We start from the raw sequence: 10,679 nt of genomic DNA on the forward strand, positions 1-10,679 counted from the left end.
GCTTTCACTATGCTGTTTGTAGTAGCTTACCTGCACTCCTATTTTTTATTCATTATTAAACCTACTCCTGTATTACCCCTATTTGATTTTGTATTTATAACCCTGTATTCATCTGACCAAAAGTCTTGTTCCTCCTGCCACCGAACTTCACTAGTTCCTGCTATATCTAACTTTAACCTATCCACTTCCCTTTTTAAATGTTCTAACCTACCTGCCCGATTTAGGGATCTGACATTCCATGCTCTGATCCGTTGAATGCCAGTTTTCTTTCTCCTGATAACGACGTCCTCCTGAGTAGTCCCCGCTCGGAGATCCGAATGGGGGACTATTTTACCTCCGGAATATTTTACCCAAGGGACGCCATCATCATTTAACCATATAGTAAAGCTGCGCATGTCCTTGGGAAAAATTACGGCTGTAGTTTCTCCTTGCTTTCAGCCATTCGCAGTACCAGCACAGCAAGGCCGTTTTGGATAGTGTTACATGGTCAGATCAGTCAGTCATCCAGTCTGTTGCCCCTACAACTACTGAAAAGGCTGCTGCCCCTCTTCAGTGTCTGTTAATGTTACGTAAAAATGAATAATAAAGTATTATAGAAAAATGTTACCATAATAACCTAATGTAAATGAACATAATACAAAAGTGAATCATTGTTCCTACAAAACATAGTACATACCACAAGTGTAAGCATATTAACCATCATAAAGCAGACTTCAGATGTACAGAAGTATCTGATACATAATATATTAACTACAAGAATATTGATTACACCAGTTTTTATGCCTCAGTAACCAACATAGCATGAGGACCAAACTCAATGTGTGAAATCAGAAATATATACATCTTGTTATACAGTCTATGCACAATTTATGATCACAAACGTAAATGTCTCCCACACTATTTGCTAATTGTTCATACAGACTAACCTATGTACATACTACCCCTAGAAGATTCATTTACAGTTGATAAAAATATTACATACTGAAGTTGAGATAAGGAAATTCATTGAGATGTATGACTACTAACCTAACAGTGCCTAATTTTATCAGGTTCTGATAATTATTTACAACATGGTTCATAGAACATATCCCTGAACTTTTTAAGTTCTCACTTTTCTGTGTTGAACATAACGAATCATCAGTCATAGAACATCAACCTTCCACAGCATTGAATCCTAGTCAAACAAGATTGAAAGTTACATAATGTGTTGGGAAGATAATCCCCCTGCTTGAAAAAATATACAATTATGTGAAATAACACTGTCCATAGCAGTGAATTCTTTTCTAAAAAAATAGGCCCTTGAAATTTATATAAATACAAGAATTTTGCATATAGGATAATTTCTTGGCTAACAGTTTGCATATTTCAGTCACAAGACTGATGTAGTTGACATGCTTGGGTACATTACCCAGCACCTATAAGCTGTTTGGACTAACAAGGGTGCAGCCATACAGGAATATGGGAGTGGATCCACCCACTGCTTTCAGTTTCCTCCCCAGATTTTTCATCACATGCTCCAACAGATAGGTAACTTTCTGTCTAGCTTTCTCATCGAATCCTGAAACATTGTTTCATGTACTTAGTATAATCCCAAACATCACTTGGCATATGTTTTGCCTATCTATATTGAAAAAAATAAGTATTCAGGGTGTAAGTAAGAATGGATTAAAAAGTGTTCTCACATATGGTACATTAATAAACAGAGCTAAATGCAATGAAAAAATGAACTAGTAAGGCAATGTACGCACATATTGTGTATTGAACTGGGGATCTAGAAACGACGGAGAGGCTTCGTGCCACCGTAGCCCTCAGTGATTCACAACCTCGCAACAGGCCACAGCAGTCCACCCACCCCACCGCTGCCCCACACCGAACCTAGGGTTATTGTGTGGTTTGGTCCCCAGTTAGGGGGTTCTTACGGATCAGATCTTAGATTTAGAATACACAAGTCTGTATGCATTAGGATGCAGATTTTCAAGAATTTCAAATGGTCCTATATAAATATTGAAGAATTTCCTTATCTCAGATGTCAACACTTTAGATTTCTCTTCGGCTTTCACCAACACAAGATCTCCTACCTCACACTTAGAAAATCTGCCTTTACCATCATGTCTCTGCCTTCTCCTGTCCCCCTGTTTTTTCATCATCTCCCTGACATACTCTTCTCTCTCTCTTGTGGTGACAAAATTTTACATTCTCAGAAATAAAGTTAGCTGTTCTGCGATGAAACATGTTTTCAAAAGGTGAAACACCTGTGAAGAACATTGTAAGCTGTTCATAATATCCTCAAAATCCCTAACATAATCTATCCAACTGGTGTGATTCTTACTACAATATGTTCTAAACAATCTTCCAATTGATCTCATATATCTTTCTGCAGGATTACTCGACAAATGGTACACAGAGGTAAGAGTATGCCTTATTTATGCATGATCAACAGTCTTTCCAAGCTTGTGATGTCAACTGTGTATATGATCTGGGACAATCGGGAGATCTGGGAAAAACCTGGGAATTTTTTAATGCGAGAGGAAACCAGGGAAAACCCAGGATTTTTTTAGAATTCCGGGAATTTTCATTGTTTTAGTTTTCAGTTAAATTTTTGTAACATTGACTGGTAAGAAATAATACTCTAACGAAGGATATTACTGTATCTTAATACTGCAGCAATAAAACATGAAAGAGAAGAAAAAAAAATTAAATTAAGTTTCCAAGGAAATGCGCCATATACAGCAACAAAACAAAGTTCACACATAAGAGTCTGCCAACAGCAAAATGTGTCAACGGCTTTAGGAAGACGATGCAATGCTTAATAACAACAAATTGCCTCCGATGAGCGTGGCGTCGCAACTGTTTACATTTGGTTCGTTTGAGCAGTTGCGAGCGAGCGCATGCGCAGTTGAGTCATGTATGAGTACCGCTTCTAGATACAGAAGTGTGGCAGTTAGCTGTATAAGCAATAGCGGCAAGCAGCCAGATAGATGCTGCCCAGAAAAAATTTTACTGGCGCACCCAAGCTGTCAGATTCACGCATGTGCAACAGGCCTGGATATAGGGGTCGGGGGGCAAACTGGGATATCTGCCACGGGCGACAATTTCTGTTGGGTGGGAGGGAGGAAAGACCTTGTTTCACAAAGCGCCTAGCATCCAGCGCACATCGGTCTGTCGATTATTCATATGATTTTGAAATGCATCCCTGTTGAATAACAGGTAAGAAAGATTACGTATTATCTTCTAGGTGTAACCACGAAAATGATATTTTGGCAGAAAATTTTTTGCCAGAACGCTACACTGGTAAGGGCCAGTTGTACAGTCCCCGGCTAGCAGCCGCTAAAGTTCTATTCTAGGAGTAGCACGGAAAACATGTTGTACGAACACGTAATAACGCCTAACCGTAGAATAAACGCGGGATAGCTACACCAGTGATTGTTGCAGAGTTAGACAAGTTAACCGGAGAATAAGTTTCAACCCTGGCAGGAATAGTTACAGAATTAGTGATGACAAGATTGTTTGTTAGAACGAGGAAGGAGAAGAAACGGGGACATCACACAAATTATGGAAGAATATGACGATTACAAATTTATATAAAAATTTTGTTCTACTACTTTTCAATCTCATGCTTCAGAAGCTAGAGCGTATGACTGAAATGTGAAACTGTTTCCTAACATGAAACAGTGGCGGTGTGTGTTACAATTGCTGCAATATTAGGGAGACCTATTTCATGTTATCTAGCAGATAGTGACAAAATACACGTAATCAAATCGAGAAAGCACACCAGTCTTGGGTACTATTCTTAGGCATTAATAGCTTTTTCAGTATTAGACAATGGCATTTGGTTTGTGCTTGCAGCGAAACCTTTAACGAACTTTGATGAGCTGATGGATTCTTTCCCAAAAGGAAAGCATGCCATGTAAAACTGTAATAAGGTTAGTGAGAAAAGCAATGCTAGGACTTAAAGATTGAAGAAATGTGTGCTGTCTCGCTTGTCTATTGTCTTTACTGGTTTTATGTATCCTATGTTTAATTTTATGTCACACAAAACATCAAGTTATTAACTAATAGGCTATAAAGAGTGCAAATTTTGTGAAAGAGTTCCTGTTCTCCAGGTTACAAATAATCCTATCCAGTATTAATAGTGAGTTTTTTAAAACAGGGGCAGGTTGTCAAACCGGCCGACTGGGAGCAGGAGAGGCTCCACAGGACATTTTAATTTCCACTGCCGTGAATACAGCTTGATGTCATCCATTACAAATTGTTACACATTTAAGTTCCACAGAGTGAAATACAGTGACGTGCAATAGAAGAAAGCTGTGTGAAGAGGTGTGGCACTGCACTTTGGCACATTTAAGACCAAACATTTCCTCAAACGCCTACGTTTTATGTATCAGACTCTTCAGAAAGATGTGCACTACAAAATGGACATATTTTTTGAAAACTAGATTTTTAAAATTTTTGGCATCGTACCTCAAACGCTCGAGGGAGGAGGGGCGCCACTATCTAGTATTGCCCCGGTTCGGAAATACCGCAGATCCGGGGCTGATCCACAGAGCAGTATTAAGTTGTAATGGGGAGATGGGTAGTCTCACGTGACCCGTGTTTACATTTAGTGATTTTTCTGTTTCCTTTTCGTTTATTGCTCTCACATCAAATGAAAACAAAATGGATTTCTGTGGCCAGGAGCTATCAAGTCAATTAAAATACATTTACTTAATTCAAAAAATGGTTCAAATGGCTCTGAGCACTATGGGACTTAACATCTATGGTCATCAGTCCCCTAGAACTTAGAACTACTTAAACCTAACCAACCTAAGGACAGCACACAACACCCAGCCATCACGAGGCAGAGAAAATCCCTGACCCCGCCGGGAATCGAACCCGGGCGTGGGAAGCGAGAACGCTACCGCACGACCACGAGATGCGGGCATTTACTTAATTATGGAAGGCTAAAATATATTATTAGTTTCAGATTTTATCTTATGTCCCCTTTCTGACAGTCAAGCATTAATCGCCTCGCAGAACAATGAAGTTATTTTTGTCGATCTGCTAAAGAAATTTGGCTTTAATTAATCTTTTCCACTGAGCCAGCCAATTTATTTGAAACGGAGAGTTTAATTCCACACTATTGGCTAGTTTCAGCTGTTTGCTGCATTTCAAGTGCACGTTTTCATCTTCTAGCACATATAGCATTATGCCATAATAAAGAACCAAACATGAGATAATACAGTACTGGTAATCCAAGAAAATTTACATACGAATGTGCACTTTCAGTCGAATTATGCATTTTAATATCATGCACGAAATTCCCATGTTCTTGGAGTATCCTCTAATGCCTTGTTTCTTTTATGGCATTATGTAAGATCTTTTAATGTTTTACACGTATGAACATACGGGCTTCCTGCGTAGTTGCGCAAGTGCGGTGATGCTCGTTATCTGGCAACTGCTGAAACCTATTTCTAACAGGTCGCGGGAAAATGTTGTAAATGGCGCTTTGAAAACTGTTACTTTCAAAATAAATTTCGTTTTACGCAAGATGAACGATGTGTGAGAATGTACGATGAATTTCTTAAATCCCAGAGCGTTTGACTCTCATATAAAAATCAACTCTTTGAGTACGATGATTTACGAGGGCGGTTCAGAAAGTAACCTCCGATAGGTCACAGTGCGGGTTGTGGGGGGAGTAGCGACGCCATCTGTGCGTTCACGCACTCAACAGGTCAGTCGGCACTCGGCATCAAGCTGTGGTCGAGTGAACGTCGTACCTGCGCTAGTTTAGTTTTTGTGGCAGTTTGAAATGTGTGCTGCAATAGAAAACCCCGCCAAATGTGAAGTGCGTGCTGTCATAAGGTTTTTTACAGCCAAAGGATATTCTGCAGCAGCTATTCATCATGAGCTTTGTGCCGTGTACGGACCAAGAGTTATGAGTGAAGGAGTTGTCCGTGAATGGGTACGTTTATTTAAAAGTGGACGAGAAAACGTTCATGATGAAGAGAGGAGTGGTAGACCATTATTGGTGACTGACGAACTCGTTCAGACAGTTGATGCAAAAGTTCGTGAAAATCGACGTTTCTCAATGTCAGAGTTGTCTACTGGTTTTCCACAGATTTCTAAGACTCTCTTGTACGAGATAGTGACAGCAAGATTGGGTTACCGTAAGTTCTGTGCACGATGGGTGCCCAAAATTCTTACCGACCACCACAAAACTCAAAGAATGGCCTCTGCATTAGACTTTCTGTCACGTTATGAGGACGAAGGAGAACCATTGTTAAACAGAATCGTGACCGATGACGAAACCTGGATTAAGTACGTGAACCCTGAGACAAAAGAACAATCAAAGATGTGGGCACATTCAAATTCGCTTACCAAACCAAGAAAAGCCTCGCAAGATTTTTCTGCCAGAAAACTGATGGCAACGGTGTTTTGGGATGCCAAAGGGGTGTTGTTGGTTGAATTCATGGAACGTGGTACGACCATTAATCAAGACGTGTACTGTGAAACAATAAAAAAGTTACGACGGGCTATACAGAACAAACGCTGTGGTATGCTGACTTCCGGTATCGTTTTTTTGCACGATAACGCCCGTCCTCACTCTGCTCGCAGAACAACGGCCCTTCTTGAGTCCTTCAAGTGGGACGTTATCAACCATCCACCTTACAGCCCAGACCTGGCGCCAAGTGATTATCACCTCTTCATGCATGTGAAGAAATGGCTCGGGTCACAGCGGTTTGATGACGACGAAGAGCTCAAAGATGCGGTCACAGGCTGGCTCCAGGCACAAGCGGGTGATTTTTATGCAGAAGGAATTTCAAAGCTTGTGAAGAGATACGATAAGTGCCTCAATCGCTATGGAGACTATGTAGAAAAATAGTGCAAAGATGTAGTTGTAAGATGTATATATTAAAATATTTTTATTTAACTTGGTGTATTTTATTAAATCAACCGGAGGTTACTTTCTGAACGGCCCTCGTAGAATTTCGAGCCCAGAAGATCTGACATTTATGTTGTTCTTAAAAATTTTACTGGCCCATTTGTGTGATGTATCTTAAAGTGTAACACGTGCAAAAAGGGGCAACATATATGTGAAAGTTTTTCATTTCTTATGGCAACTCTACGTATATTAATTTAAACCATTAACTTTTCCTATTTGTGTGTTCGTGCTACTTAACAGTGATATGTTGCTATTGGCTGACTACATTACGTGTCCTATGTTCTGAATATCTGCTGTTATCGGCTGGCGAGATCACGTGACGTGAACTATGACTGGCTTACAAAAGCGCATCGCAATCTCGATTTCAATACTTTGGGAAGTAACATGCGGTGTTTGGTGGAATTCGAATTTATACTTTCATAATACGAAAATACGGTGTACATGTTGCTGCACGTCAGAAATCTTCCCAAAACATGTTTTGTTATCAGAGTTTCTTTTGCTAAAGTGCTGGGAAATTCTATGCTGGTGTATAAAACCATAACCATTCAAAAGACTGGTAACTTTTACAGTTCCAAGGAAAAGTATACTCTCACTTAACACGGAAAAAGTGTATTTTCACCCAGGAGGAAGTGTACTTTTAACCGGGAATTCCGGGAAACATCCGGGAATTTTTTTTCCTCGTCCACGTATACACCCTGACTGAGAACCATTGCCAGATAAAATAGTTTTAGGAATACCCACTTGATTAAAAAATGTGTTTTCAAACTAAGAAATGATTTGCTTACTGGTAGCTTTCTTATGAGCTTCGAAAATACATCGACCATCACGAAAACTTAACAAAACCCATTTTTAGAGTTAAGCAAAGGCCCATAGACGTTCACAGACATGAGATATAGGTTACCATTAGGCAGTATGTTTTGCATTTGACCTCTACTTGTTTGGTTACTTACATTCACTTTTTGACGTCTGGCATTCTTCTTCTTGATTCTCCTTCTTATGTTATAAAAACAGATGTTTTTCTGAATCTTTTGTGTGCTTTTGGTTGATCCACAATGGCCAAAACTCTCATGCATTTAAGTAATTAAAGTATAAGTACTCTGTTCCGGCCAATGTCGTTTCCAATCATCTGAATCAGTCTTATGCCTCCTGGATAAAATACTCTTTTGTACCTTACAATATTATTCAGTCTTTTCTCCTCCTTTCTTACCCAACATGCTCTTAACCAATTTCCAATTTTGATCATGATTTTGATATCTGTGGATGTTTTTGCAAATTTTCAAGATTTCATTTTCCTCTTTCACACCTCTCAAGTACCTAATTTTAGACTCTTTCTCTCCTTCTCCAAAGTTGTTAGATGAGTCACTGCCTAAAGGTAGCCTAGACAAAGCATCAGCAACAAAATTGTCTTTGCCCTTAATGTATCTGATTTCATACTTGAACTGCTGTAAAAACAAGGCCCAGTGAGTAATTCTGTTATGGTACAGCTTATACTCCTTTGTGAGCAGTATAGGTGATGACTTTGTGACCTAGTAAATAATTTTAAACTTGTTGAATGTCCAATGCAAAAGTTCTCTCTCTGTTACAGTGTATGTCTTTTCATGCTTCTGCAATACTCTACTAACAAATGTAAGTGATCTATGTTCAATAACCCCTCAAATTCAACCTCCTGAAATAAATGAGCACCCAAACCAACATCACTACTGTCTGCCATAATCCAAAATGGAAGAGAGAAATCCAGTCTGAACAATATCTGACATTGACACAACTGTCCTTTGATCTCATTGAAAGCATCTTGACATTCCTGATTCCAATCCCAAACAGTATTCTTCTTCAGAAGTTCACATAGCCGTGAAGCATTCAAAGCTTAGGTGCTACAAAAATATTCTATAGAATCCAGTTAGGCCTAATCCAAAAAATGATTTAAGCTGTTTTTTGTTGTGAGGACCAGGAAAATTAGCAATAGCATTAAGTTTCTCTTTATCAGGTGCAATTCCTTTCTCAGGTATAACATTTCCTAAAAAGTTTAGTTCTTCCACACCAAATTTAGACTTACCTATTTTCAGAGTCATACCTCCTGATTCCAATTTTGAAAACACATCTTAACAGATCCAAATGTTATTCCCAAGTCTTTTCAGTAACCAAAATGTTGTTGATATACACAATTAATTTTGAACTCACTTCACTTCCCAAGATAGAATCCAGAGCCCTAAGAAATTCAGCTACAGATACACTTAGCCCAAATGGCATCATACAGTATTGAAAACACTTACCACCATACAAAAATGCAGTATACTTTCTAGAACTAATTTCAAGTGCAATCTGGTGAAATCCAGAAGTCAAGTGCAAACTACTCATGAATTTTACAAATTGAGATTTCTGTAACATTTCATCCATGTTCTCAGGATGCTCATTCTCTATGATAAGAAATTTATTAAAATGCCTTAGAGTGCAAAACAATTCTCATTCCACTATTTCTCTTACTTGCCGCAATTAGAAGATTTTTGTAAGCACTCATTCTTCTCTCTGTTACTCCCCACATTTACATTTTCTGAATTTCTTTCTCTACACCTTTCCTTTTTCAAAATGACAAATTATATGGCTTGAGAAAGAAAGGTTGGTGACCTCTAAGGTAAAGCAAGCACTGATAACTTTTCACTCTCCCTGGTCTGAGAACACATTTCTAAACTCCAATAACAAATTCCTAAGTTGTTCCTTTCATTAGTCATTAAGAGTTTTAGCTTCCCTCACTTCAGAATCTATTACATTTTCAAAATCTTGATCTTCAGTCTCATAAAAATTTATATCTTCATAAAACATGTGGTACAATTTTTCCCACAGTTTAAAAGACAGAAATTAGTTTTCACATAAGTATTACTTTTAGGTTCCAAAATAAACAATTCTTTAGCACTCTATCCAAAACAAGCCTCAACTTTCACTATCCAATCCATACTGAGAATTATAGTTTCTTCCATACAAGAGATCACTAAGCATCCATGTTCAAAGGTCTTATCTTCTATCCTAAAAGTTAAAAGGACCTGAGATTTTACCAATTTGCTTTGCTTACCTGTAGCTTAGCTCCTCTTATCTTTCCACCTACAATGGGCATTTCCACAAAATTCTTACTATATTTAATCTTGTCTCTAACTTGATCAGATATATCATAAACTGGGCTGCCTGTATCAATCAAACAGTTGGCTTCCCACAGATAAGTCTTAATTTTAATGAAAGGACATCCAAAATCTGAATCATCCTCTCAGTTGTCAAACACTTCATGCAAAAGATCACTTTCAGTTTCATCGAATGCTCCATCCACAGTGTCTTCACAAGGTTTTATCAACGTTACACGTACCATAACATTACTTTGATTACTCATGTTGTCAGATAAAAATTGAACACAATGAATAGATTCCATGGCCCAACCGACATCACTTGTTGCAGAAGGAACACAAAACATGTTACTATCAAAATTACACTTCCACCTTAGACCCTCTTTCACTTCATTCCACCAATTGGGATACAAATTCTGACTAACCACAGCTAACTTATTCCAGAATACACCTTTATGTAAGCTGTTATCAATCTGGTCCGAAACAAACTTGAAAAAGTTCTCATCTTTATTCTCCAGGCTCGCTGATACCTCACCTTCACTGTCTGGATCATTACTCTGCATGATATTAATGGAAAAACTGTTTTGACTTCAATGATATGCCATGACCCTCACTTACAACACCACATATATCACTTGCCTTATCTGTAT

Source organism: Schistocerca serialis, chromosome 5 (assembly GCF_023864345.2).
Source record: "Schistocerca serialis cubense isolate TAMUIC-IGC-003099 chromosome 5, iqSchSeri2.2, whole genome shotgun sequence".
Lineage (NCBI taxonomy): Eukaryota > Metazoa > Arthropoda > Insecta > Orthoptera > Acrididae > Schistocerca > Schistocerca serialis.